This window comes from Panthera uncia (genome assembly GCF_023721935.1).
Source record: "Panthera uncia isolate 11264 chromosome A1 unlocalized genomic scaffold, Puncia_PCG_1.0 HiC_scaffold_16, whole genome shotgun sequence".
Classification (NCBI taxonomy): domain Eukaryota; kingdom Metazoa; phylum Chordata; class Mammalia; order Carnivora; family Felidae; genus Panthera; species Panthera uncia.
In genome coordinates, this window is record NW_026057576.1 from 2,335,322 (window position 1) to 2,362,653 (window position 27,332).

The window sequence follows — 27,332 nt, forward strand, 5'->3', positions numbered from 1 at the left end:
TTGTAACCTACCTTTGACACTCCTCAATGGTGCAAGCTACTTTGGAAGATGAAGCGTTAAAAAGGAAATTAAAAAAGCCAAAAGCACCTGGTGACTCGGTTAAACATCTGACGTTGGCTCAGGTCGTGATCTCATGGTCCATGAGTTCGAGCCCCGCGCCGGGCTCTGTGTTGACAGCTCAGAGCCTGGAGCTTGCTTCGGATTCTGTGTCTCCCTTTCTCTCTCTGCCCCTCCCCCACTCATGCTCTGTGTGTGTGTGTGTGTGTGTGTGTGTGTGTCTCAAAAATAAATAAACATTAAAAAAATTGTTAACAAAAAAGCCAAACTCTTGCCACTCATATAACAAATATGGTGGCTTTAAGAACAAGGTCAAGTTCTACTTGTTTGTAAAATCTTTCCTTATATTCCTAGCTACTCAGCTGGACTGTTGTTCTGTAATTGTCATCTTCAAATATGTATCTCTCTGACTAGATCCTAAGGTAATTAATTGAAACCAAATTATTTTCTTGTGTATTTCACTGATAATTTTCTTTTGCTATTTTCTCTCTCTTTTTTTTCTCCTTGATTTTCTATTTGTCTGATGTCACATATGCTAGACTGATTCTGATCCTGTTTAGAGTTTATCATGAGTAATTCAGTAGATTTTTGATTCCAATAAAGTTGTGGTTTTCTTCATCATGGACTTTGCTACCATTACTCCATTTGGTTTCTTCCAGAACTTTATTGTGATTTCTTATCTGCTGATGGACTCTTGGTCTCATTATTATGTAGGTTTACATTTTAGCAGAGTCTCAGAGTGGAGAGAAGGTAAATACGTATGTATTATCTGTCTTCTATGAGTAGAGTTAAAAGTACTTTTATGGTTAATTTGGTTAGGATTTAAAGACATTAACTTAGATCAGTGGTTCTTAAAGTTTAATCTTTGGACCAGCAGCATCAGCATCACCTGGGAGTTGGTTAGAATGCAAAATCTTGGGCCCATCTTAGACCTACTGAATCAGAAACTTCAGGGATGATTCTGAACAACCCATGTTTTGACAAGCCCTCCACATGATTCTGTTGCAAGATAAAGTTTGAGACTACTGATTAAGGGAATCTGACACTTCTTAGGGCACCGTTTCTTTCTTAGCCTCTTTGTTTTTCTGTTGAGTTAATATTGGCTCTCCTTTTTATTACTTTACTTTCTGTTTATCTTTTTTTTCTTTTTACTAACTTCTTTTCTTTTTTAAAAAAATGTTTATTTTCATTTCGAGAGAGAGTGGATGCATGCGCCCATGTGACGGGCAGAGAGAGGGACAGAGAGAACCCCAAGCTGACTCTGTGTTGCCAGTGCAGAGCCTGATGCAGGGCTCAATCTCATGAACCGTGAGATCATGACCTGAGCCGAAATCAAGAGTCAGATGCTTAAATGACTGAGCCACCCAGGCACCCCTCTTTTTACTAACTTCTTAAGTATATACTTAGATTTCATCTTTATTTTCTCTCTCTCTCTCTTTTTAATTTTAGAGAGCACATGGGGGAGAGGGGCAGAGGGAGAGAGAGAGAGAAAATCTTAAACATTCTATACGCTCAGCACAAAGCTCAACATGGGGCTCGATCCCATGGCCCTGCGATCATGACTGAACCACCTAGGTGCCCCTCTTTTCTAAATTAGGCATCTAAGTCTTTAAATATTCATGAATTACTGCTTTTGCCATACGCCTACAAGTTTTCGAATGTGGTGTTTCTTTTTTCTTTTAATTTTTAATTTCATTTTATTTTTTATTATTTTTTTTAATGCTTATTTATTTATTTTTTTTAAATTTTTTTTTTCAACGTTTTTTATTTATTTTTGGGACAGAGAGAGACAGAGCATGAACGGGGGAGGGGCAGAGAGAGAGGGAGACACAGAATCGGAAACAGGCTCCAGGCTCCGAGCCATCAGCCCAGAGCCTGACGCGGGGCTCGAATTCACGGACCGCGAGATCGTGACCTGGCTGAAGTCGGACGCTTAACCGACTGCGCCACCCAGGCGCCCCAATGCTTATTTATTTTTGAGAGAGAGAGAGAGAGAAACAGCATGAGCAGGGGAGGGGCAGAGAGAGAGAGAGACAGAGAGACAGACAGAATTTGAAGTAGGCTCCAGGCTCCAAGCTGTCAGCACAGAGCCCGATGCAGGGCTCGAACTCATGAACTGTGAGATCATGACCTGAGCTCAAGTCAGATGCTTAACCAACTGAGCCACCCAGGTGCCCCTCTTTTTTTTTTTTTTTTTTTAATTTCACCGTATTTGGCTTATTTATTTATTTATTTTAAGTAAACTCTACCCCCAATGTGGGGCTCAAGTTGAATATTTGTAAATTATTCATTTACAAATATTTAAAATTTTCCACTATGATGTCTTCTTTGACACATTTTGTGAAGTTTTGCTTTAATTTTCAAATATAGGGCCTTTTGTTTATCTTTTTGTTTATGCCTTCTCTTGTGTTTAGAGAGCAAGACTTGTGTGCTATTTCTTTTAAATGTAGAGACTTGCTTTGCATTAATTTTTGTAAATATTCCCTTTGTGCTTGAGAAAAATGTGCATTCTGTAATTATTGGATCTGTTCTAGATATGTCCAGTAAGTCAAGCTTATTTGTTGTGTTTTCAAATTCTTTCAAAGCTGTAGTTGCTATTGCTTTATTGTTTACTTGTCTTATTTCACGTTTGGGAAAAATATGTTGAACTCTTCCAATCAATATACACATCTTACGACAATAATTTGTCACTTACTTCCTGTAGTTCAAGCAGTAGTTGTTTGTTTTTTAGTTTTGAGGCATATAAGTTGTAGAATTGTAGTAATTTGTTGGTGCACTGACTCTTTTTATCGTCATGTAATGATGTATCCTTAATAGTGCTTGTGGTCAGAGATATCTTTTGTCTGAAATAAATATAGCTACTCTAGCTATCTTTTGCTTATTAGTTTCCTGGAAGTCTTTTTCCATATGTAAAAATGAGGTAAAATTTAGTTTAAAATTTTCCATATCTCTATGTTTTGGTTTTTGTGAATAGCATATGGCTAGGTTTTGCCTGTCTTTTATCTGGCAAGTTTAGTTCACCAGCTTTTCTTGTGATTATAGACATATTTAAATTTGTTTCAATAATCTTACTTGGTGCTGTCTATTTGACTATGTTTTCCTATGTTTTTTTACTTCTTTCTTGCCTTTTAAATACTGATAATTAAAAAAAAAAAAGAATACTGGTTGGAAATGATACCTTCAATTTTCATATTTGTACTCTTATGCATACTTATTTATCAACATTTGAAGTTAATATTTTAGCCCTCTTTTGGACAACTTGGGTCCTTGGAACACTTTAGCTCTGATCACTTTGTCCCAATTTTTATCTTGTTTTTATTCAACATTTTATTCTAGCCTTATCTTTCCAAATCAAACATTACTATTGATTCAGAAGATATTCCTGCATTTTAGGCAAGTTATTTGCCCGCTTCTTCCTGCATCTCAGTCCCCCTTTCTGAGATCATTTTCCTTCTCATGAATATATCTTTTATAAGTTCCTCTAGTGTTGTCTTATGGTCTACATGGATGTTTATTTTAGAAAAGAGGGTCACCTGGGTGGCTCAGCCCATTGAGTGTCTGACTCTTGATTTTGGCTCAGATCATGAACCCAGGGCCATGGGATTGAATGTAGTCTTACGGACTACACTAGGGGAACTTAAAAATACTCAGTTTTTTAATTTATCAGGATTTACATTAAAATGATATCACCTGGAAACACATATAATTTTCCTCCTTCCTTTCCAATTTGGACACCTTTTATTTCTTTTTCTTGCCTAATTGCTCTGGCTAGAATTTCCAGTACTGTGTAACAGAAGTGGTGAAAGTAGACATGTTCGCCTTGTTCCTAATTTTAGAGGAAAAGCTTCCTAACTTTTACTATTGAGTGTGATGTTTCCCATGGAATTTTCATGTGTGGCCTTACTTATGTTGAGGTAGCTTTCTTCTATTCCTAGTTTGTTTAATGTTTTTATCGTGAAGGGGCATTGAATTTTGCCAAATCCTTTTTCTATAGCAATTGAAATGATCAGGTGGTTCCTCCCATTTCATTCTATTTTTGTGGCATATCACATTGATAGTTTTCATATACTGAACCATTCTTGAATTTCTTAAATAAATCCCACTTGATCATGGTTCATTATTTATTTACTTACTTACTTACTTACCTACCTACTATTTTAAAAAATATAATTCATTCTCGAATTGACTAACATACAGTGTATAAAGTATGCTCTTGTTTTTTGGGATAGATTCCCATGATTCATCACTTACATACAACACCCAGTGCTCATCTCAAGTGCCCTCCTCAATGCCCATCACCCATTTTCCCCTCTCCCCCACCCCCCATCCTCCCTTAGTTTGTTCTCTGTATTTAAGAGTCTCTTAGGGTTTGCCTCCCTCCCTCTCTGTTTGTAACTATTTTTCTCTCCGTCCCTTCCCCCATGGTCTTCTATTAAGTTTCTCAAGATCCACAGTGAGTGAAAACATATGATATCTGTCTTTCTCTGACTGACTTATTTCACTCAACATAATACCTTCCAATTCCATCCACGTTGCTGTAAATGGCATGATTTCATTCTTTCTTGTTGCCAAGTAGTATTCTGTTGTATATATAAACCACATCTTCTTTATCCATTCATCAGTTGATGGACATTTAGGCTCTTGCCATAATTTGGCTATTGTTGAAAGAGCTGCTATAAACATTGGGGTACATGTGCCCCTATGAATCAGCACTCCTGTATCCCTTGGGTAAATTCCTAGCAGTGCTATTGCTGGGTCATAGGGTAGTTCTATTTTGAACTTTTTGAGGACCCTCCACACTGTTTTCCAGAGCGGCTGCACCCGTTCACATTCCCACCAACAGTGCAGGAGGGTTCCCGTTTCTCCACGTCCTTGCCAGCATCTGTAGTCTCCTGAGTTGTTCATTTTAGCCACTCTGATCGGCGTGAGGTGGTATCTCAGTGTGGTTTTGATTTGTATTTTCCTGATGATGAGTGATGTTGAGCATCGTCTCATGTACCTGTTGGCCATCTGGATGTTTTCTTTGGAAAAGTGTCTTTTCATGTCTTCCCATTTCTTCACTGGATTATTTGTTTTTCAGGCATTGAGTTTGTTAAGTTCTTTATAGATTTTGCATACTAACCCTTTATCTGTATATGTCATTTGCAAATATCTTTTCCCATTCCGTCGGTTGCCTTTTAGTTTTGTTGATTGTTTACTTTGCAGTGCAGAAGTTTTTATCTTGATGAAGTCCCAATAGTTCATTTTGGCTTTTATTTCCCTTGCCTTCAGAGACGTGTTGAGTAAGAAGTTGCTGCAGCTGAGGTCAAAGAGGTTGTTGCCTGCTTTCTCCTCTAGGGTTTTGATGGTTTCCTGTCCCACATTTAGGTCTTTAATCCATTTTGAGTTTATTTTTGTGAATGGTGTAAGAAAGTGGTCCAAGTTCATTCTTCTGCATGTTGCTCTCCAGTTCTCCCAGCACCATTTGCTAAAGAGACTGTCTTTTTTCCATTGGATACTCCTTACTGCTTTGTCAAAGATTAGTTGGCCATACATTTGTGGGTTCAATTCTGCGTTCTCTCTTCTATTCCATTGGTCTATGTGTCTGTTTTTGTGCCAATACCATAGTGTCCTGATGATTACAGCTTTGTAGTAGAGGCTAAAGTCTGAGATTGTGATGCCTCCCGCTTTGGTTTTCTTCCTCAGTATTACTTTGGCTATTCGGGGTCTTTTGTGGTTCCATACAAATTACAGGATTGTTTGTTCTAGCTTTAAGAAGAATGCTGGTGTAATTTTGACTGGGATTGCATTGAATGTGTAGATTGCTTTGGGTAGTATAGAATGTTTTTCCGTTTCTTTGTGTCTTCAATTTTGTTCATAAGTTTTCTGTCATTTTCAGCATACAGATCTTTTACATCTTTGGTTACGTTTATTCCTAGGTATTTTATGGTACTTGGTGCAATTGTAAATGGGATCAGTTTCTTGATTTCTCTTTCTGTTGCTTCATTATTGGTGTATAGAAATGCAACCAATTTCTGTACGTTGATTTTGTACCCTGTGACGTTGCCTAATTCATGCATCAGTTCTACAGCGTTTTGGTGGAGTCTTTAGGGTTCTCCATGTACAGTATCATGTCATCTGCAAAAAGTGAAAGTTTGACTTCTTCTTTGCCAATTTTTATGCCTTTGATTTCCTTTTGTTGTCTGATTGCTGATGCTAGAATTTCCAACACTATGTTAAACAACAGCTGTGAGAGTGGACATCCCTGTCGTGTTGCTGATCTCAAGGGGAAAGTTCTCAGTTTTTTCCCAATTGAGGATGATATTAGCTGTGGGCTTTTCATATATGGCTTTTATGATGTTTAAGTATGTTCCTTCTATCCTGCCTTTCTTGAGGATTTTTATTAAGAAAGATGCTGTATTTTGTCAAGTGCTTTTTCTGCATCTATTGACAGGATCATATGGTTCTTATCCTTTTATTACAGTGATGTATCACATTGATTGATTTGTGAATATTGAACCAGCCCTGCAGCCCAGGAATGCATCCCACTTGATCATGGTGAGTAATTCTTTTTATATGCTGTTGAATTCGATTTGCTAGTGTCTTGTTAGGAATTTTTGCATCCACGTTCATCAGGGATATTGGCCTGTAATTCTCCTTTTTTGTGGGGTCTTTGTCTGCTTTGGGAACCAAAGTAATGCTGGCTTCATAGAATGAGTCTGGAAGTTTTCTTTCCCTTTCTATTTTTTGGAACAGCTTGAGAAGGATAGGTATTATCTCTGCTTTAAATGTCTGGTATAATTCCCCTGGGAAGCCATCTGACCTAGGACTCTTTCTTATTTGTTGGGAGATTTTTGATAACTGATTCAATTTCTTCACTAGTTATGGGTGTGTTCAAATTTTCTGTTTCGTCCTGTTTAAGTTTTGGTGGTGTGTGGGTATCTAGGAATTTGTCCATTTCTTCCAGGTTGTCCAGTTTGTTGGCATCTAATTTTTCATAGTATTCTCTGATAATTCCTTGTATTTCTGAGAGACTGGTTGTGATAAATCCATTTTTATTCATGATTTTATTATTTGGGTTCTTTCTCTTTTGTTTTTGAGAATTCTGGCTAGGGGCTTATCAATTTTGTTTATTTTTTCAAAAACCACCTGTTAGTTTCATTGATCTGTTCTACTGTTTTTTTTTTGGATTCTATATTGTTTATTTCTGCTCTGTTCTTTATTATTTCTCTTCTCCTGCTGGGTTTGGGTTGTCTTTGCTATTCTGCTTCTAGTTCCTTTAGGTGTGCTGTTACATTTTGTACTTGGGATTTTTCATGTTTCTTGAGATACGCCTGGATTGCAACGTATTTTCCTCTTAGGAGTGCCTTTGCTACACCCCAAAGCGTTTGGACTGTTTTGTTTTCATTTTCATTTGTTTCCATATATTTTTTAATTTCTTATTTAATTGCCTGGTTGACCCCTTCGTTTCTTTAAAAAAAATTTTTTTTAAAACATTTTTTCATTTTAGAGAGTGAGAGAGACAGAGCATGAGTGGGGGAGGGGCAGAGAGAGAGGGAGACACAGAATCCGAAGCAGGCTCCAGGCTCCGAGCTGTCAGCATAGAGCCTGATGTGGGGCTCGAACTCATGAACCGTGAGATCATGACCTGAGCCGAAGTTGAACGCTTAACTGACTGTGCCACCCAAGCACCCCTGATTTATGATTTTTGATTGAGAATTCATATTTAGTCGGTTAATGTGTGGAAACCCTGGGGACCTCAGTTGAGGATATTTGTTTCTTCTTGGAAGATAGGGGTTTCTTTGGACCTTTGTCGAGTCTCTGGCCAAATCCTCATGCCTTTATTTCAACTCCCCTCTCTTCATCCTGGCTAGGTTGATATGTAATATTTACTGCCACGCAACACAGCACTTTACCCACGTTTATAACTCACTGTGTATTTTTCTTCCTTGTCAGTTTATGTTATGAATCAGTTAGAATAGGCTAGGCTACATTGTGTTAAACAATTCCAAAAATCTCAGTCTTTTGAAACAGCATAAGTTGATCTCTCACCCACATAAGGACTGATGCAGGTCACAGTACATGTATCACCAGGGCACCTGTCCTCAGGCAGCCCAGGTTACTTTGTTCTTATGGTTCTACTGTGTCAACGTGAGGCCCCTGCTTTCATGATGTAAACGGAAAAGAGAGCAGAGAGAATTTTATATGAAACTTTTATTCTGTCAACTCAAAAGCGACATTTGTCATCCAGCTCATATTTTTGGAGGGAGTTATGTGATTCCCCCAGCCGCAAGGGACCTGGGAAATACGATCTTCCACAGGCCCAAGAAGGAAAGGAGAATCAGATACTGGTAACCCCTGATAATGACTGCCACAGCTTAATTCCCGAGAGCCCACCAATGTGGCAAAAATGGCTTTTTATGTAGAATTTACTTGTTGCACATTGAGAGGGCCTTTCATACTATCTAGACTGCAACTCTGCCGGATGGTAAGCTCCCAGCTCGTTCTTACATGCACCAAGATCTGAGAGCCCGATGACATCTGATGATGTCACAAGTTCTACTACTATGAGTTTTTAAAAACTCTGACTACTTTTGATGAGGTGAATGAAATAATGAGATAATTGCCTAGTTTTATTTGCCCCAAAGCAAATACTTGTATTCTTTAAATGTAATGAAATAGAATATGGTGGATGTGAGTTTGGATAGAGGCAGCACAGAGTACTATATAAAAATATAAAGGAAGATATTTGAAAAAAATGTAAGTTAAATAGGATTGAGGAAGGCGAATGATTTTTGGAAAACTTTCTAAGGCACATATTACTGTCATTTCACCATGATCCTTTGAAACAGTTGAGCACTTTTGGATTCCTTTCTGGTGAGTATCGATACTCCGTACTCAGATGAAACGGTCGATTCTAGAATGTTTAGGATGTGTAACACTAGTGGAATTAGGTCTTTTAAATTCTTATTAGAGTTACTAATTTTATTGCTTCTTTCATTGATGGTTTTCTTTTTAAGATGTTGTTATAATGGGAAAATATGTACACTTTTGTCTCTAGGCTCGGAAATGAGCTGAATTAAGAAGCATAATAAAACATGTCAAGATTAACAATTTTAATTGACACATTTGACTCCAAACTTGAGTGAGATTTACCGGAATGTCTGTATCTAGGTCTAGTGTGAATTCCAGAGTTTTGAATAATTGCAGTGTGTGCAGCTGGAGGAAACAACTTAAATAGGAAGGAAATCTATTACGTCACAACACTATTAAGGAAACAAGTATAGAATTACTAGTGTTTAAATCTATTTTCAGTAGTTTAAAATTATATGTTGCATGAAAATGCTAAACTCAAAGAAGCTTATTGAGTCTCCAGCTTCTCTGAGCAGCTGCCAATGGCTAATGGTTATAATCATTATTATTATTGACAATAATAATAATTAATAGTAAGATCTACCTTAAAATGTGATGCTTTTAAAAATAATATTGAAGATGACAAAGGGCATATAAATTTTCCCTAATAAAGTTTAAGATTGTAAAACTACATCATAATGATTATTTCCTCTAAAGCACATTACATTTTAACTGGGATTATTTCCTATAGTCAAGATATTTAAAGAAAACACTTAGGAAAAATACACCAAACTCTTTAGGAATAGAAGTGCCATCTGAATGGAGAAAAAGATATTATTATTCTAATATTTGTAGTAATAACAAGGGAAAAAGACTCATTTGCCCATTATATTCAGTAATATTTGAATGGCGATTTAATTGACCTTATAATTTTAAGATACTCTTTTTTAATGATAAATTTTGGTATGAGATTCTGCAAATTTCTTATATACTAACAAAGAGAACAAGTTTCTTCTTAGAACTTAAGGGTGCCGTGATAATGGTCAACATAACTGATGCCACATGCCTGGCCCCTGACATCACGCTTAACATGTATGGGCTCAGTTAATTTCCCAGCAGCCCAAGGAGGGCGGTCACTCCGTTGACTGCACAGAAGAAGGAGGCTCCGAGATTTGCCTATAGAGAGTCCTATTCCAGTCTTCCTTCTTAACTCTGGTACTGTGCTCCCTCCCGGAGAGAAAGTCAGGGAACCACACTACTAACAAATTGCTTCTTTTAAACCTAACCCTCCTCCTACTATCAGTGGGATAATAGTTGGTCTGTGTACACCCGAGAAAAACAAGACAATATATTGCTAAATAAAACCAGAGTTGTTAAAAGTGAAAGGTGAAATTTGAAATCTCTTTTTCGAATAAAGGACTTATATAATTTTGGATTTGGAAGGAACTTTTAAAATTATTTATTAACTCTTTAATTTTACAAAGGAAATAAAATGAATCCAGAGACTTGACGTTTTTTGTGCTGGATGTAGTGATAGAACCTAGGTCTACTGACTCCTAGATAAGTACTTTCTTCCAGATAAAAATTTTGCTTTTTTTAATTTTTTTTTAAAAACACCATCTTGCTATTAGGCTTTAATAATTTAACATTCTAGATATGACTAGCAAAACCAAAGCCTGCCATGTTAGGTTTAATGTTGGCAGTCTTGTTTACTTCTTACCAAATAATCATGAAACTACATTTCCTGCCTTCAACTCTTTCTTTTCTCTTACCTCTTTTTTATTGATTGATTCTTATGTAATGTGCGTCCAGTTTCTGTAGACGAAAGGTGACCAGAAGATGAATCTGCTGCTTTTGACTGATGATAAAAAACAGTGCTCGGGGCCCCTGGGTGGCTCAGTTGGTTAAGCATCTGACTTTGGCTCAGGTCATGATCTCATGGTCTGTGACTTCGAGCCCCTGGTCGGAAATCTCTGCTTCGGAGATTCTCTATCTCTAGCCCCTGCTTCAGAATCTCTCTATCCCTCTCTCTCTGCCCCTCCCCCACGCATGCTTTTTCTCTCTTTCTCTCTGAAAAATAAAATAAATAAACATTAAAAATCATTTAAAAATACTGAAATAAAAATAAATGCTCTGTATGTTCATGAAAATATCTTCAGAAAATGTTTCCTCTCGTGGATATCCCATCGGAAGGGAGGGCAGATCAATTCCACAGCTTGTGGCCGCCAACCGAGCGGCAGGGGCAACGATATTTTGGGGGCCAGCCTACACCTCATACCTCCGTGTCTGTCTAATCAGTAGTGGCATCGCTTCTCCGAGCAGTATGGTAAGCAGGTCCTTAAACTGACCAGCGCCCTGCCTTCAGCACCTATTGGACACTGTGATGCGGTATCCCATGGTAGCTACCTTTCTCTAGTACTGATCTAACTCACCCGTGACAGCGATAGCCGTCTTGTGACGAAGAGGTCTGCAGTCATGGAGGCAGTTAATCGCAGTGCACTGTGGGAAAATGCTCAGCTCAGACATTGCTAATGTGTGGACCCATCGTTTCCAGTAGTGTTGGGATGGTGGGGCAGCTAACAGGAACACCAGCAGCCTAGATAGCAGAGGACCGGGCGAAGAGATGGAAACTATGCTTAGGAGGTGCCTCCTCAGTGCCTGGTTTGTGCTAGAGGCTACCTGCATGACCTCGTGCAGTTATTCAACCCAGATGTGTAATCTTCATTTTCTAGAGAGGCCCGTTGCACTCCTGGGAGGTCAGGTAACTTGACCACGGTTGCCCAGCTTATATGGGCACGTTACATTCCCGTGGCCAGCTGTGGGCCTGTTTACACTCGGATCCTTACCATTGTGCTGACCTCGCACACTGCTCCCACGTCAGGCGGCCTCCACGTTGGCCGGGCTAAAAGACGGCTCCAGGAGGAATCTGGCAGAAAGGGAGAAGCCAGGCATTTCTTTGGTTGCCGTGGCTCTACCCGGTCCACCGTGGGTCCGGCTTCCACCAAGTGACCCTGGGTTGTGATGGCTCGCTTTTCCCTTTAAGTTCAGACTTGTTGCCAATCTCCAGACCACTTCGCTCGGCTCTTCCATGGCCTCTGTTATACCTCTATCCCAGGTGTATTTCACTCTAAAGTTGACATTAGAAAAAAATCTGATCGAAGTCCAAGAGCTGTCACTTTGCCTTCTTTTCTCTAAAATTGAGTTAAAACTTTTGCCTTCTTTATCTCCCAGGATTGTTTGAAGCTCAGATGAGACAGTGTAGGGGAAGGCTTTGCAGTAAAGAGATGAAGTATTATATGTTTCCGTCACTGAAACAGATAGCCTGTACAGGCATTGGGCCCCAGACTTTGGCAAAGCCTTTCCGTCTAGAAAAGTCTTCTATCTGGCTGGGGTGTGGGGGTGGGCTTTAAAATTACTGCTGCTTGGGTCCCACCCACATGGACTCTGATTTCAGGTGTCTTGGGAACCTATGTTTTCAAAAATCTCCAGCTGGTTCTAATGTGCAGTCGGGGTGAGAAACACAGCTTTCTATCGGTGGTTCTTGAAGGGTGGGCTTTGGACCGAAAGCATCAGCACCATCTGGAAACCTGTTAGAGCCGCACCTTCTTGGGACCCACCTAGACCTGCTGAGTCAGAGACTCTAGAGTGGGGCCCTCCGGCTACCTGTAAGAAGCCCCCCGGATGAGTCTGGTGCCCACTCAGGTTTGGGTCCAGCAGCATTGGGTGGGCGTGCCGCGCTTCAGTCAAAGAGGTTTAGCTGCCCTGCCTTTTCTCTCTTTTCACCTCTGCTCTCCTGTGGCTGGAAAGGGGGACTTCTTACCGTCCCAAAAACGATTCCTTGTGCTTCCTGTGACCGTGTGAGTACTGCTTCTGTGGCTCTCTTGGCTGCGGCTTCAAGCCAGCCACCGTTGGACACGGAAGTGGAATTTATTTATTCAAGCCCTCGTTATTAAGCACACGCTGTGGGCCAGGAACTGTGCAAGGCCCTGAGAGTGCCACAGTCAAAGGAGGGGATGGGCTCCATCCTCAGAGCACCGGCCGTCTGGGGAGAGGCCGCCAAGCAGCTAGCAATGCACATCTGTCGGGAGAAATGCTGCGCGACGGCCCTCGCCCTCGCATGCAAGAATGGCACCGTTATTTCTCTGACGACAGTGATCATAAGATTTATTCGCATCAGGGGTTCTTTTGCACACAATGAAGATAGAATTAATGTAGTGTCTGATAAAGGGAGGGACCAGTTTCATTAGCTGTGGCTCCAGGATGTCCCGAAAGGGTGGGACCTGCGGGAGTGGCTGTCAGCCGGGCCGCCCAGGCCTTGTCTGAAATCCCCACGGAGGAGGCGCCTAGAAGGCAGACCCTCCTGGAGCTCACCGGGCTAAGGGCACGCCCAGGTAAGTCCGCCAAGAAGGATTCGGGAGGCAAGGCGTTTGCTTGTCCAGAGAATGACAAGCTGGTGATGCTTCTGCCTGGTAGAATAAGTGTTTGCTCGAGCAAGAATGAGGAAGGGGAACGTGTCTAAAAGTGTATTTAGGATTCGGGACCCTCTCTGATTTGGCGAATAGGTTTTCGAAGTGGAAGGGCTAGCTGTCTCCAGAAGAGGGCGCCTGTATTCTTTGTTACCATTTTCCATCTGGAAGCGACCGTTTATATTTTCATACTGGCACAGAATAAACAGAAGACTGACTTATGTTTTGCTGTTTGCAGAACTGACTTCATGTAATTTTGACAGTTGTACCACATTCCAAACGGTTATAATTTTTTCCACTGGGACTTGGGGATATTAGATTAGGACATCAGAAAACCATGGGAAATGCGTCTCCTAACAGTATTCTTGCACTACATGAGCTCTGTGCTCTTTGGCTTATCTGTAAAAACATCTCCTTCATTAGCGCCTACGAACAAGGCCTGTCAGTAACACACTAGTCTCCAGAGCATGCTTCTGCCTATTTGAAAGAATATTTACATGACGCGGAAAACAAGTGGTTGATCCATTTAAAACGGTGAAACAATTGGATGGTACATTTTCTTCTTATTCAGACAGTTACAGCACTATGGAGACGTTGCCATTAATAAGTTCAGACGTGAGTAACACGACACTTTGGCAGGTCGCATGCCAGAGTCAGAAAGGGGCCGCCTTGTCAGAGGGGGCCGCGAGCGAGGAGGACACATGTACACAAACACGCAAACTCCGCTCAGTGGCCAAAAAGGGTGAGTGGAGGAATCTGAAAGTAAAAATCTGTGGCTTTTGAATTTAGTGTGAAATTGCAAACAGACGATGCAGTAAGCGGATCAGAGCGCGAGGGAATAGAAGTGAAATTTTGGTGACACTAGATAAAAGCATGTGAAGGGCGGTCCCTGTGGCTCAGGGGTTCTGCTCTGCCTAGAGGGCCGATACGTTGGCACATGGGTGACGGTGCCGTTTTTAAAGCAGATTTGTGCGATTTCCTGCTTTCCTGGGAAGTAATTCTCTCTCTCTCTCTCTCTCTCTCTCTCTCTCTCTCTCTCTCTCTTCGCTTGCCTGCCCCCACCTTTATACTCCCAAATTAATATGACATGGGGAGAAGGGATGTCCAGGTTGGGCTTTATGTTCATGCGGCTTTCTGCAAAGATAAGAGATGTTAAACCTTCTGGGACTGATGACTTGCCTCACGTGGCTCTGAGATTTGCTCTCCTCGGAAGGTGAAGAAGGGTGGGGAGAAAGGGCGAAACGGCCCTTTCTGTACTGCTTTATTATGTGCAGCGTTTTCTCAAAGTCTTAAGTGTGGATGAAAGCTCTCAGCCTTTAAATTAACGTGACCCAACGTTCACATGGCCGATGCTGCGGACAGGCCCGCCTGTGAGAAGATTCGGGGTCTGGGCTTGATTTCTGTGGATGTAATCAGCAGAGAGCATGAATGGGAGGAATGATTGGGAAGCTCTGAAAGTTTCTAGTGTGCTCCCTGTTTTGTCATTATCTCGGGGTAATTGGAGTTGAGAGGGTAGGACCTCTAATGAGCGGCTGCTCTCCCCTAATGGACGGGGACTGGAAATTAGTGCGGCTCCTGCTGTTCTACGTGAGTGAACCGTGGCGGCCAGAGCCGCCAGCGGGTCCCTCCAGGAAGTTTAGGCAACTGCCTAATGGTGGCCTCGCTAATGGCAACAATTACAGAATAGCCTTTTCAATGAGACCCGTGTGCATCAGTTAGAGACTAATCTCATTGAGCAGCAACAGGCCTGTGACAATGTCCATTCGGTGACTGGTACTTCAGCATCGCTGGCTAGGAGGGGTTTTCGTGTCTCCCGAGAAAGCCGAAATAGACACGAGGCGACACCAACCTGTGCCCCTTTGCAAGACCAAGATTGCAGCAGCAGGCGAGAAAGCAAGCGCGCCTTCTCCCCGGGGCCGTCTCCTGCCGGGGCGGTAGCCCCCTTTTCTACCCACGGCATCCCACTTAACAAGTACAGAGCCGGGGCCGGCACACGGGCGCCGACCCTCCGCCAGCCGCGGCCTTCAGAGTTACCTGTCACGTCTCGGAGGGAATGGGGGGGGCACCGAAGGCAGGAGAGGGTTCCCGCGATGAGAATCCGTCAACACGGGTGGATGCCTGTAGCCGGGAACGAGAGCCGGTCGGTGCCGTTTCAAATCACCGGACTCGTTTACTGTCACAGGTTTTAACACCTCCAGTGACAGAACTGGGGCTTCCAGGCCCGGCCGTGGAAGCCACTGTAGTTTAAGGTCACGTGGCTTTACCCAACCTGTGGGAAAGACCGGCCTTGTGCCGTCACGGCAGCCCCGACTTGACCCCAGAAGGGCCTGGACTCCGAGAGTGAGTAAGGAGGCATTGCCTTTTAGGGGCCCTCCCGGGCAGGGTCAGCTCCCCAGCACGAGGGCCTCTTAAACTGTCCATCCCGGGCACCTCTCTGGCCTCACCCTACCCCCATCCCGAGAAGAACCAGTCCCCTTTGAGGCATGAGCACTCTTTCTCGGAACGATGGGATCCCTTCGTTTTTACGGAATTAGCACGATGGTAAATTTGGCCTAATACGCACACACACACCACATCTCCTCTATAGAAAGACATAGGTGTTGAATGAGCCGCAAACGTCTTTAAACATAAAACCTACGTAAGGAAAAAATTGAAGACGGCAGTATGTTTACTGCGTGGATTTCAAGATAGGCTAGGTCTTTTTCGTCAGAGTAATTTATCCTGAGCAGAATCGACTGACCCAGATCTGGACGTTTTTGTTTGTGTGTGGGGGGTGGGGAAGGGGAAGCTTCAAATTTGTCTTAGCTTTTTGGAGTCTGCTCCCATAGTATAGCTGCTGACTCATCATCACGGAAGAGTGGAGATGAGAGAAAGTCGCAAATACGTTTGGTGTATGGGAGTTTTTAAAAAATGTTCTTGCTGTCATCTTCAGGGTTAAGTGTTGTTCCAGCCGTAGCACGCAGACACAAAAATTGCTCGTAAAATATAATTTCCCTAGAAGATGATCCCTTATCCGCTCAGAATGAGGAGACAGTGCTGAATTCAGCTCACAAGTGGCCAATTTAACTTAACACTATTTGCATGAAAATAATTGCAGGTGCAAGCAGGGAAGTAAGGTTTTGAGCAGTTGGCCTTAGGTGTGCCTGGTCAAGTCGGGTCCTGTAATATCCGTTCTCTGCTTTGGCTTGAGTCATTTCAGGGACTTGTAGCTTTTTTTTTTTTTTTTTTTTTTTTTAAGAGGGAGCACAAGGAAAAATTGCAGACTTCACCTAATTTAAAATAAGAACTTCCTATCGACTGATTTTACTCTTTTCACTGCAGAATTTAGAGAAAGCAAGCAGTTCACAAGGCACCTATTTCTGGTTTGCAATACAGGTTGTGGTTTCCCTCTTATTAAACATTGGCTATATTTTTAAGACACTTTGCCTAAGAGTGGATAAAGTGCTTGCAAAGTAATGGTTGTTGAAAGCGTCCGAAATCCCCCAGGAACTAATTTGTTGTTGTTTTTATTCTCTAACTAGAATGGGAGTTTGCCTAAGATGTTGGTGATTTCCTGCAGTGATTTCTGAACGAGAAGTAGATTTAAGGTTCGAAGTCACTTTCGTGTGTGATCTCTGGGTTAAGAAGCAAATTCCTCAGTTTGAAGGCTCAAATGTTTTTCTTTGGAGAAATAGAAAAAAAAAATCCAAGGGACTTGTTAAACATGCTTGTGCCATATCGACTCCATCATAGACTGGAACTTGGCCCACAACAAAGCCTTACGGGTGTGAGGTGCTGGGGGGTTAGGTGTCGTCCTTGGGCCACAGAAACCTCAAGCATGTGGGCAGAATGGTGACCATTGGCAGCCATCAGGCTGTGAAAACAACGTGCTAATTACTGGGGAAAACAAACAGCCCACAGTTTCTACATACCCATCAGGAGATATGAATAACAGAGTACGTACATTTTTAAATTTAGCGCATTTTTGCTGCTCAATAAATGCATAATAATAATCATCATCACATTTTTATTAGACACTGTGCATTTATGAGCGAGCTTGGTGGTCTCTTTGGGCCTCTGCCAAGGTCTAATGGAGCCTTCATAGCTGTGCAGACTCCTCTTTCAGATTTTCCCCTCCTTTCTGCATAATCTAGGGGACGACAGCAAACCTACCTGGGGTAAAGGGAACGTGAAGGAGGTAGCTTTTACTTTATCTCAGAGTCAATCTACCCTGGCTTTTCCAAGCCAAAGACATTCTTCTAGAAATCACTGTGCTCCGTGACAAAAGTTGAACAGAAGATAATCACTCACAAAGGAAAAGAAAAATGTTAGCATTAGCCTTTTTTCAAAAATTGGTTTCTGACCCAAGTGTCAACGTTCATTGACCTATAATGCTAGACACCCTGCTTCCTTATTAATAATGGCAAAGTTGGGGCTTGGCACAAAAACATCACCTTGCGTTTTAGAAAGCAGAAACGAAGGCAAAGTGAATGCCGTAACATCCCACGTATCGGATCTAATCGGCCTGGGAACATGGAAAGATGGGACGGGGACATGCGTTCAGTCAGTCAACAAATCTCTGTGGAGCACCCAAGATGGCGCAGCCCCTCTTCCTGGGACTTGGACACATTGGTTACCAGGACAAAGGCCCCTGACTTTGCAGGGCTCAACGACTGGGTGGTGTTGAAGAGCATGTCCTACTGAGTAGAAAGTGGCAGTGAAAATCCAAACATCTCGCCTAAGTTTGGACGGTGAGGAAAATGAAAGCGAAGTGAGGGACTCAGGGTCATGGAGCTTGGGAAGACGCAGTTGAAACTAGACTTTCTGATGGGATTCGAGTATAGGAAGAATTGTTATCTTGGAGGGGACGGCGGCCACCTCCTAGGAGGGTGGTACGGAAGGAGCCATGCCAGCTGCTAGGAAAGAAATCTAGACTCGAAGATATGGAAGAATGGCAACGAGGACTGGAATGCAATGCCAAAGAAAGGAAAAACAATGAGATAAGTTACGCGTGGTCTTCCCAGAGCTGGGCATGAACTATCTTTCAGCTTTCTTCCACCTTTAAAAACTCGAAATAGCTGTAAACTTATTTAACGTCAATAAGCAATACATTGTCTAAGGGAGATAAACACAGAATAGTGCACCGTACATGGACCTGTACATTTAGAGAACAAATGTGGATTGTGTCTAACGTGTAGGTAGAGGGTTGGGCTTACACACAGGGGACATTTTTCCTCCATCTGAGGCAACATCTATGTAGGAGGCTGGTTCACCACTTCTAGACACGTTTGTATGTGCATCCCACCGCACATGATGCCCCTGTATGTGGCATAGAAATATATATTTCTATGTTGTTTGGGTGTTTTTGCTTGTTTTTGTTTTTAGGTTCCAAGATATATAGTCAACATATCACCCAGAGGAGAACTATTTGATGCGTTCTTGGAGTGATTTCATCTGTTGAATGTTAGGTAGTGACTGAGAGACCAGGTAGGTTTGTCTGGGGGTGGGGGGGGGGGCATAATTAGTAAAGCTTTAGCGCAGGTAAGAGCAGGGCCTAGTGCGGCCATTCTACCTACTTTCCTTCTGCCTTTGCCGTTTCCTGCTACTACTAGATTGGTACCCACCACCGCCTTGTGGTGAGACCCTTGAGGGCAGGGACCGTGTGTCGTGTGGCATTGAATTCCTAGCCTCCAGCACAGGGCTATGCACTTGGTAGGGGCTCAATGCATATTTATTGGCTAGAATTGAACTAGTATAAACATACAAGGAAAGCCTCATCAGGGAGCCCGGAATACCAAGAACTAAGTTAAAGGAAACTTGGGGCAGGTCTTCCTGCCCAACCCCAGGGCACAGCTCTCCGTGTCTCAGACACCACTCCCTGCAGTTGGGCAAGGAGGGGCGCCGACTTCAGGGTGGACTGTGTCTAGTTTAAAGGATGCTCACTGTGCCACTGTGAGTGAAAAACTGTTGACAAGTCGCACATCCATCAATAGGAGAAAATTGGTGGATTATGGTATATCGATGCTATGGAAGGTGAAGCGGCCATTGAAAAGGAACCAGGGAAGTCTGCCTGTTCTGACAGAGGAGGATGTCAGTGGTAGAGTACTGGTGTTTTTTTTTTTAATGTTAATGTTAATTTTTTTTAATGTTTACTTATTCTTGAGAGAGAGACAGAGACAGAGCGCAAGCGGGGACAGGGGGGCAGAGAGGGAGACACAGAATCCAAAGCAGGCTCCAGACTCTGAGCTGTCAGCACAGAGCCCGACGCAGGGCTCAAGCTCATGAACTGTGAGATCATGACCTGAGCCGAAGTTGGATGCTCAACTGACTGACCACCCAGGGCACCCTCCACCACTCCCGCTCTGCCCCCACCCCCCAGAGTACTGGTTTTTGAAAAGCAGTATGCATGTCATTATGTGTAATTTGTTCCCATTTAAAGAACTACCCCTATACATATGTGCATATGTATGGGTACTTACAGAAAGCTCTGGAAGGATGTACGCACATCGAATACTAGCGAGTGCCTATGAAGGGATGGGAGAGATTTAAAAATCCATGTACTTCTGAACTGTCTGAATGTTTTACAGCAAACTTGTATTATGTATGCAATAACATATATATGTTATTTCTCTCTATATATTTCTCTATATATTTTTATAGATATATATTTATATATACAGATATTATAGATATATATTTTCTCTCTCTCTATATATATGGAAAAGAAGAGTTTCTCTCCTTTGTGAGAATTGGTTTGTTGTAGTAGCCTAGAATTAATGTATAAATAAGTATATATTAAATAGTTGTTATTTAACTAATTTACTATTGATTGAGTGATTGATTCTTGGCTAAATAAAGTGGAACAATTCTCGCGAAGGAAAGAGACCATTGTTGACTCGCAAGAAGGTCTTATTTTTCATGACTGAAAGTCCTATCTTTTGGTTGGGCTTGTATTTTAGTGATGAGTAAGGGGCAGTGTCCCTTGAGAACATAGGTCCCCAAATTGTAGGCAAAAAAAAAAAAAATCATAATTTCATGTCTAATACTTTTTTTTTTTTTTTTTTGCTCTCTTGCTTTGGACATGTCTACATAAAGCAAGTCAAAAGTTAAAGTAAAACTCTAGATTAGCATTGTCGCCAGAAGGGGAGGGAAATTAGCAGAGAGTCCAAGATGAGTCCCAAGCGGCTATGTTTTTATGTTCCTCCACACATAATTCTGAGGCATAGCCAGGACTGAGACCTACCCCTGGGGTTTCTTTGATACTAACCATACTCTACGGACTACAAGGCAATCTCTCCAATGTACTCTTGACATCAGCAAAAAACAGGAGTAGTGAAACATGATTTGTGCCAACATAAGTTTGCACGTTTCCCATTTGTTTGTGGTCAGCATCGAATCCCAGTCCGATATTTATAGGCTTATTATTTTAAAGTATCCCACATCAAGGCTCTGTCAAACACTCAAGACAAATCTAAATCAACGTCTTGCTTTTCTTTGTCACTATTGGGGGGACTTGGGGATAATCACAAAGTTTCCTTCCAATTATGTGATTCCACTGTATGGCTCTGATAAGTCGGTACTTGAGTATACTAAATAGATTTGAATCTTTAGGCCTGGACGAGTTATATCTCAAGGTACTGTAATAATTCATGTATATAATGGCCGAGCCTGGCCAATGGTATTTATGAAACTTTTCCGTGACTCTAAACAGTCTCTACCACACTAGAAAAATAACGGTTTTATCTATTACCACGGGGCTGAATTATTCTATTTAACTAGAATTCTTATTATTGATGTTAAGTTGCTACTAATTAAAAAAACTTTTTTGAGTGTAGTTGACACACAATGTGACATTAGTTTAAGGGGTACAACATAGTGATTCAACAGTTCTGTGCGGTATACTGTGCTCACTTACGTGTAGCTGCCATCTGTCACCACACAGCACTGTCACAATATCATCGACTATGTTCCCTATGCTGTGCCTTTTGTTCTTGGATCTCCCGCCAATCTCCTTCACCCATGTTGCCCAACCCTGTACCGCCTTCCCTCTGGCAAACATCAGTTTACTCTCTGATTTCTGCTTTTTGTTTATTCATTTGTTTTGTTTTTTAGATTCTACACACGAGTGAAATTATACAGTATTTGTCTTTCTCTGTCTGCCCTGTTTCACTTAGCATGACACTCTCTTGGTCCATCCGTCCATCTGTGTTGTTGCAAATGGCAATATCTCCTCTTTTTTATGGTGGAGTAATATTCCATTGTGTATATATATATACACACCACATCTTCTTTGTCCATTTATTTTTGGAAAGACACTTGGGTTGTTTCCATATCTTGGATATTATAAGTTATTTATAATTTTTCCCCCTTTTCCAGGTGTCTTTTTTTTTTCTCCTGAATGGCCATAGTGATTAATTTTATGTGTCAATTTATGTCGGGTATTTGGTGAAACATTATTCTAGGTGTTTCTGTGAGGGTATTTTTGGATGAGGTTAACATTTATATCGGTAGACTGAGTTGAAGCAGACTGCCCTCCATAAACGTGGGTGGGCCTCAGCCAATCAGTGTATAGCCTGCGTAGAACAAAGGCTGACCTTCTCCGAGTAAGAAAGAATCTTTCAGCCAGACAGCCTTTGAACTAGGCACTGCCTCTTCCACTTGGCAGCTTCCAGCCGTTAGACGTGAACTACAATGTCAGCTCTGCAGATTTCGGACTTGACCAGCATCTGTAATCACATAAGTCAGTTCCTTATAATAAGTCTCTTCATGTAATCTATCTCTATATAATAATCTTCATACATATGTAATCTTTATATATAAAGTCTAATAATATTCTATGTAGTAAATATCTCTCTATGTATATGCATATGTAGAACCCTGACTAATACAATGGATGATAAAAACCACACAATTTTCATTGTATTTTCGACCTTTCTTTTTTTTTTTTTTTAGTGATAAATATATTGGATTGTTAGCAGAAAAATATATGTTGTGTTACTTATGAATTACATTCATGGGGCATGAGGGTGCTACAGTTATAGGTTAAAAAAATTTCCTCTTATTTTACTTTTGAGATGAAATAGATTTTGAATAGATTTTGAATACAAGTTCAATTAAACGGTAAATGAAAAGAACGCTGGTGCAATTTTGATTGGGATTGCACTGAATGTGTAGATTGCTTTGGGTAGTCTTGCCATTTTAACAATATTTGTTCTTTCAATCCATGAGCATAGAATGTTTTTCCATTTCTTTGTGTCTTCTTCGATTTATTTTAATCGCTTCTCGGCCTTTTGGCTAAGATCAAGTGCAGTTTCTTTCATAAGTTTTCTATAGTTTTCAGCATACAGATCTTTTACATATTTGATTAGGTTTATTCCTAAAATTTATATGGAGCCACAAAAGACCCCGAATAGCCAAAGTAATGTTGAAAAAAAAAAACCAAAGCGGAGGCATCAGCATCCTGGACTTCAGCCTCTGCTACAAAGCTATAATCCTCAAGACAGTATGGTACTGGCACAAGAACAGACATATAGACCAATGGAATAGAATACAGAACCCAGAATTGGATGTATGAAATGTATGGCCAACTAATCTTTAACAAAGCAGCAAAGAGTATCCAATGGAAAAAAGACAGTCTCTTCAGCAAATGGTGCTGGGAGGACTGAACAGCAACACGCAGAAGAATGAAACTAGACCACTTTCTTACACCATACACAAAAATAAACTCAAAATGGATGGAAGACCTAAATGCGAGACAGGAAACCGTCAAAACCCTAGGGGAGAAAGCAGGCAACAACCTCTTTGCCCTCAGCTGCAGCAACTTCTTAGTCAACACGTCTCTGAAGGCAAGGGAAATAAAAGCAAAAATGAACTATTGGGACTTCATCAAGATAAAAACTTCTGCACTGCAAAGTAAACAATCAACAAATCTAAAAGGCAACCGACGGAATGGGAAAAGATATTTGCAAATGACATATACAGATAAAGGGTTAGTATGCAAAATCTATAAAGAACTTAACAAACTCAATGCCTGAAAAACAAATAATCCAGTGAAGAAATGGGCAGAAGACATGAAAAGACACTTTTCCAAAGAAGACATCCAGATGGCCAACAGGTACATGAAACGATGCTCAACTTCACTCCTCATCAGGGAAATACGAATCAAAGCCACACTGAGATACGACCTCACACTGGTCGGAGTAGCTAAAATGAACAACTCAGGAGACTACAGATGCTGGCGAGGATGTGGAGGAACAGGAACCCTCCTGCACTGTTGGTGGGAATGCAAACTGGTGCAGCCGCTCTGGAAAACAGTGTGGAGGGTCCTCAAAAAGCTCAAAATAGAACTACCCTATGACCCAGCTAGAAATTTACCCAAGGGATGCAGGCGTGCTGATTCATAGGGGCACATGTACCCCAATGTTTATGGCAGCACTTTCAACAATAGCCAAATATGGAAAGAGCCCAAATGTCCATCAACTGGTGAATGGATACAGAAGATGTGGTTTATATATACAATGAAATAATACTTGGCAATGAGAAAGAATGAAATCCTGCCATTTGCAACAATGCAGATGGAACTGGAGGGTAATTATGCTGAGTGAAATAGGTCAGTCAGAGAAAGACAGGTATCATATGTTTTCACTCATAGGAGGAACTTGACAGAAGACCATGGGGAAAGGGAAGGGGAAAAAAATAGTTTCAAACAGAGAGGGAAGCAAACCCATGAGATTGAAATACAGAGAACAATTGAGGGTTGATGGGGAGACGATGGAGGGGGGAAAATGGGTGACCGGCATTGAGGAAGGCACTTGGGATGAGCACTGATGAGTATGTAAGCGATGAGTCATGGGAATCTACCCCTGAAACCAAGAACACACTGTATACACTGTATGTTAGCTAACTTGACAATAAATTATATAGATAAATAAATAAATAAATAAATAAATATAAAAAAATAGTGAATGAAAATTGAATAAATCACTTGAAATATGTTATTTAAATATTTAATATTTAAATTAAATATTTAAATAAATATGTTATTTAAAAAATAATGTAAATTATGTTTCATGATAAACTAAACCATACATACTACTATATTTAAAGTTGTAATGGTTTAGAGATTTTTATTTTTTTATTTTTTTTTTATAAAATTTTTTTTTTAATGTTTTATTTATTTTTGAGACAGAGAAAAACAGAGCATGAGCAGGAGAGGGGCAGAGAGAGAAGGAGACACAGAATCTGAAGCAGGCTCCAGGCTCTGAGCTGTCAGCACAGAGCCCGACGCAGGGTTCAAACTCATGAACTGCAAGATTGTGACCTGAGCCGAAGTCAGATGCTAAACCGACTGAGCCACCCAGGTGCCCCTAGAGATTTTTTTTTTTAATTTTTTTTTTAACGTTTTATTTTATTTTTGAGACAGAGAGAGACAGAGCATGAACGGGGGAGGGTCAGAGAGAGAGGGAGACACAGAATCTGAAGCAAGCAAGCTCCAGGCTCTGAGCTGTCAGCACAGAGCCCGACGCGGGGCTCGAACTCACGGACCGCGAGATCGTGACCCGAGCCGAAGTCGGATGCCCAACCGACTGAGCCACCCAGGCGCCCCGAGATTTTTATTTTTAAGTTATCTCTATACTCAGCGTGTGGCTGAAACCCAGGACCCTGAGATGAAGAGTTTTGTGTTCTACAGACTGAGCCAGCCAGCCGCCTCTAAAGTTTTAATAGTTTAACTACAATCAGTAACTTTCACTGACTCAGAACATTAATATTTTCAGCCACTTTAAAAGTGAACATATTTTATTCATTTTATCCTTCCAAAAATCACCAAAAACTCTGACATGATTTTAAAGAGTAATTTCAGCCAAGTTCGGAAACTACAGATTAAGGGAATTTAACAAGCTTATTTTCTCCATAGACCTAGTGTTTGAGGAACTTGATCAGAATTTGTGGCAGAACTCATACCAGTATCGTCTAGACCAGGGTTTCTTAATCTTCGCACTATTGACATTTGGGGATGGATCATTCTTCGTTGTGGGATCCTGTCTTGTGCACTGTAGAATGTTCAGTAGCACCCCGGCCTCTACCGTGTAACCTCAAGTGTAGCCACCAAAAATGTGTCCAGAGAATGTCAGAAAGCCCCGTGGGTGGGGGTGGGGGGTGCAAAACCACCCCAGTTGAGAACCCCTGGTGTAGACACATATGGCATGAGGAAGGCTAGTCGCATAAATAAGGGACCATAGGCTAAAATAAATTTAAATAAGAGATCGTCTAATGAAAATAAAGTTTGATAACGAAAAACAGTCGAAAACCTTTGGAGCCTGGAGTGTGGGAGTGATAGCTCTTCTCCACCTTTGGCCTCCTCACGGTTGACGTTGTGGTTCACAGGGAGCGGATTTTGCTTTTCACCGATTTTTGCAGCGCCTCGCTACATTGGTTGTCACCAAATTTAAAACAACCACCTACCCGAAGTAAGAATATGTCAAGTGTAAAGGTCCCAATCGACCAAGCGTTGTGTTAAGCAGGCCTTGGAAGGAAGACAGGGCATTATTTCCTAAGAGTTCTGTGTTTGGTGAGGTCTGAAATGAGCTGAGAAAGTAGTCCCATTAACTAAATTAGCATGGGTGGGAGAGAATATTGAGAGGCCCTGAGGGTCAGTTTGATGTGTCCAGTTGGCGAGGCTATAGTCCCCAGTTATTTAATCAAACGCTTGTCTAGGTGTTGCTCTGAGGTATTTCATACACGTGGCTAACACGTATAATCAGCTGACTCGAAGTAAAGATTATCCCGAATAATATGGGTGGGCCTGCGCCCATCAGTTCAAAGCCTTTAACGACATTAACTGAGGTTTCCCTGGGGTGGGAAACCTTTCGTCTGTCCACGGCGGCTTCAGCTTTTGCTCCCGAGTTTCTGGCTTGCAGGCCTGCCCCACAGGTTTTGAACTCGCCTTGCCGGCCCTCACGGTTGTTGGAATATGTATCTCTCCCTCCCCCTCCCTCTCTCGCTCCCTCCTCTGTTTCCCCTTAAGCCTTAATGCTCAAGCTGACTTACAACAGAAGAACAACGCCGTTTATTATCCAGGGACAGAAGGAAGACAGGCCTCCATCTCATGTATTCTGTCTCCTTCTGGAGTCTGGCACGTGGTGCTCAATAAATGATGAGTTGGATGCAGCACGTCATACTAGCAATGGCTACAAACACCTCTGGAGCATCTACACTTTAGATGTCTTTGCCAGGAAGTGGGGAATTTCTGTGAAAAAGGCACCGTCTGGCTTTCAAAAAAAAAAGCATTCTCATATAAGTCACGTTAAACACACTGTTGAAAATGTGGAAAACGGAAGGCACACACACTCACGTTCGCGATCAGAACGTGACTCGGGTCGGCTTTCGGCGCATTTCCTGGAGGCTCCTCTCCTCCTGAACCCCCACCCCGTGCAGATGTTTTTGTGCAGAGGCAGTCACGCTGTGTTTAAAATTTCTCCCAGCTTCCTCTCTTGATACGACTTCATCTTCATAAATCTCATTTTCCCTTTGCTTATTTAGTTTTCTGTTGAAAAAAGCAAAACCGATGAGCGCTCATTAATAAGGTGGAACTTTGTGGGGCCCTTTCAGATGCGCGGCCTTTTCCACGGGCTCTCTTTTTATCCTGCAAGCAAGCATACGGCGAGTATTTTCATCCCCGGGCTACAGATGAGGAAACTGGCCTGGGAGTCCCTGAAGAGCTCGTGCAGTCTGCCCGATGGCAGGCCTTCGGAAAAATACGCTCTTTCCCCTTTGCCATGCAGTCGTGTTTTGCTTGCTTTACGCCATCTTCTCTTTCGTGGCTAACGGCATTGATGGGTTGAGAGAGCACTCCTGTTCATCTTGTTCTGTGAGAAAGAACGTGCGAACACTCGATAGCTCGTTCCATATTGTATCGTATGGCGTCAGTATTTTCCCGCAACTTGACAAAGTGAAGCGCGCCTTTTTTTCACGTTTTACTTCAATTTCTGTTTTCAAATT

General features: G+C 41.7%; 1 protein-coding gene across 17 annotated transcripts in view; it reads left to right on the plus strand.

Moving 5' to 3' along the window:
• FGF9 (fibroblast growth factor 9) overlaps positions 1-27,332 on the plus strand; it is a 211,428-nt gene that overhangs the window by 139,203 nt on the left and 44,893 nt on the right. For 11 of the 17 annotated variants that reach the window (XR_007461197.1, XR_007461195.1, XR_007461189.1 and 8 more), the window contains one exon: positions 6,521-6,594. The exons of 1 other annotated variant lie outside the window; for it this stretch is intronic. The gene's annotated coding sequence lies outside the window, so the exon portion shown is untranslated. Of the gene's footprint in view, positions 1-6,520; positions 6,595-9,097; positions 23,066-24,522; positions 27,330-27,332 lie in introns of those variants that run through there. 5 more of the 17 variants (XR_007461196.1, XR_007461182.1, XR_007461190.1 and 2 more) reach the window with 4 other exon arrangements.